At 44.5% G+C, this 2,857-nt stretch overlaps 1 protein-coding gene across 2 annotated transcripts in view; it reads right to left on the reverse strand.

Moving 5' to 3' along the window:
* LOC143299983 (fibroblast growth factor receptor 2-like) overlaps positions 1 to 1,528 on the reverse strand; it is a 130,197-nt gene extending 128,669 nt beyond the window's left edge. For both annotated transcript variants that reach the window (XM_076613549.1, XM_076613542.1), the window contains exon 1: positions 1,243 to 1,528. The gene's annotated coding sequence lies outside the window, so the exon portion shown is untranslated. The remainder of the gene's footprint in view (positions 1 to 1,242) is intronic.
* Between the last annotated feature and the right edge of the window lie 1,329 nt (positions 1,529 to 2,857).

The raw sequence follows: 2,857 nt of genomic DNA on the forward strand, positions 1-2,857 counted from the left end.
GTGTGTGTGTGTGTGTGTGCGCGTACGTGCACACGTGCGTGCGAACGTAACGCTCTATTATTGCACTACATGTGGAGAGCAGGTGTGTTGTGAAACTGTTGATGAAAAAAACACTTGGAGGGAGCCCAGTACAATGCCACAGATGATAAGAACACCGGGAGAGACAGAGACAGAGGGAGAGAGGGGGGAGGGAGGGAGGGAGAGAGAGACAGAGGGGGGAGGGAGGGAGAGAGAGAGAGACGGGGAGGGAGGGAGGGAGAGGGAGACAGAGAGACAGAAGGAGGAGGAGAGAGACAGAGAGAGAGAGTGAGAGAGATGTGAGGGGTTAGAATAGAAGGAACGAGAAGCGAAGTCTCACATCGCTTCTCTCCCCGATTCCCACACCACTACAATTAACATTCTCCAGCAGCACACTCACAATCACTGCCTGAGAAACTCACTGCCGCACTGTGCATCGTCAGCCTCTGATAACATAACAATTACCTTCTGGGGCTGTTGAAAACCACCACTGGCTTTATTATACAGGTCCCTCGATTGCACGTCGAACTGTGCTGTCATTTGACAGTGAAAGAGAGAGAGAGAGGGGTGGGTGGGAGGTGGTGGTGGGGGGATTGGGAGAGAGCGATGTGTGATGGAGAGGAGGGAGAGAGAGAATGCGAGGTAGGGGTGGGGAAGGTGGAGAGGGAGAGAGAGGGGGAGGGGGAGAGAGAGAGAAATTCAAAAGATTTTGGGCATTGCCTAGTCCTCTTTCTGTCCCTGTGACAATAAAAATAACAATAAAACTGAACAACAACAACAACAACAACAACAATAATAATAATAATAATAATAAAACAGGAGAGAGAGGGTATGGAAGGAAGACAGAAAGAGAGGGAAAGACACAGACACAGAGAGACTGAGACACAGTGATTGATATTGTTGAAAAACATGTCACATAATTATCTAATAATTCTTTTAATTGCCTTATCATTCTGTAAACCTAAACATGACGCAGTGATAATAATAATAATTAAAAAATAATAATAATAGTCCAGTATGAACCACAACAGCAGAAAAATGCGAGCAAAAATCTTGAACTATCCTGAAGAAATTGTCAACAACGTCTCGCCTGTCATGAAATGATGAATAGATTCAGCCAGTATTGTCTGCTTAAAATTAAAACGAAATAAAATGAATCGAGAAAAGCACAAGGAAATTGTAAGGTACTCTCCACCCCTCAACACACACGCACACCTCACTTACCTCTCAATCACAATAACAACTTGACAGTACAATCCATAACAGCGGCAAAAAAAAATAGGAGAGTTACTTCGGTCTCGGAAGCACAAGAATCGACAGTTGTACTGTACTAGTTGAGAACGCTTGCTGTGTGTATAGACAACAGCAAAATAAATAAATAAATAAATAAATAAATGAACAAAACTTTCCCAAGCCAAGCAGAAGCTCACAGTCAGGTTGTATCCTCCTACGAAACTACACGCGGAGAGAAGCAGCTAGGAGTCGACGACGACAGTTTGTGAACAGAACACTTGCACACCAGCACACAACACTGTGCTCACTCACGTCTCTCTGTCAGCACGAGACGTCACGTGACACGGGCAAATTGAAACCATCGAAGTTTGGCGGCGTGACGTCAAAAGCTGCGCGAGCGTGCGTGCGGAGAACAGAAAGCGAGACCCGAGAAGGGGGAGGGGTGAGAGGTTTGAGCACGCGCGCTCTCAGAATAGGGGTATGCACGCGAAAGGGGCGGAGCGAAATGGGGGGTTGGAGCGGAGCAAGCCATTGGATGAAGGAGGTTGATTGATTGATCTCTGTCTTCTTGTGGGTTCGGTGTGGCTGGGAAAGAGGGTGTTTACGTTGGTCATTAGCGGACAGACTCATGAACCAGCGGGGTACGGCATGGGGCTAAGATATCTTTACCTGTTGATGCTCTTGTGCTGGCATTTTCTCTCTCTATGTGTGTGTGTGTGTGTGTGTGTGTGTGTGTGTGTAGTAGTAGTAGTAGTAGTAGTAGTCTTCAGTTTTCGTCTTCCACTTTAAATGATATTAGACGAAAAACAGGGGGATGGGGGTGGAGGGCGTGGCGTGGTGGTGGGAACAGTATTGGGCAGAGGGTGAAGAATGGTGTGTGTGCGCCTCTGTGTGTGTGTGTGTGTGTGGTGGGGAAAGATACAGAGCATTGGAAAAAAAAAACACATTAAAAGGGGAGACATTGGCATATAGAAGGAAACGGTAACATCAAACAACTGTTACAACTATAACACAAATGTCCAATTGGACTATGCAGTAAACCTTCTGCAATAGCAGATAACAGTGTGTGTGTGTGTGTGTGTGTGTGTGTGTGTGTGTGTGTGTGTGTGTGTGTGTGTGTGTTATTAACCATTTTTATTGGCCCGTGGAAGTGAAAGACAACAACAACAACAACAACAACAACAACAAAAAGTGAAAGACAGAAAAAAACCAATCCCCCCCCCACCCCCCCACCCCAAAAAAAACAACAATAACTGAAACCTCCGTTGTGCAAGCACACACCAATTTATTTTTTTTAAACAGTAGTTGTAGTCTTATTATTTTTCTTATTTTCATTTTTTATTATCATTATTATTGTCAATATCATTATCATTATTATCAATATCATTATCATTATTATCAATATCATTATCATTATCATTATTATCATTCATCGTATTGCTACACGTAAATCCTGGCCCAATCGTTCAAAAGTGGCCAGCTGTCGAGGTTTCTTTCTTTTCTTTTCCTTTGTTGTTGTTGTTTTTTCTCAAGGCCTGACTAAGCGCGTTGGGTTACGCTGCTGGTCAGGCATCTGCTTGGCAGATGTGGTGTAGCGTATATGGAT

Source organism: Babylonia areolata, chromosome 2, assembly GCF_041734735.1.
Source record: "Babylonia areolata isolate BAREFJ2019XMU chromosome 2, ASM4173473v1, whole genome shotgun sequence".
Lineage (NCBI taxonomy): Eukaryota > Metazoa > Mollusca > Gastropoda > Neogastropoda > Buccinidae > Babylonia > Babylonia areolata.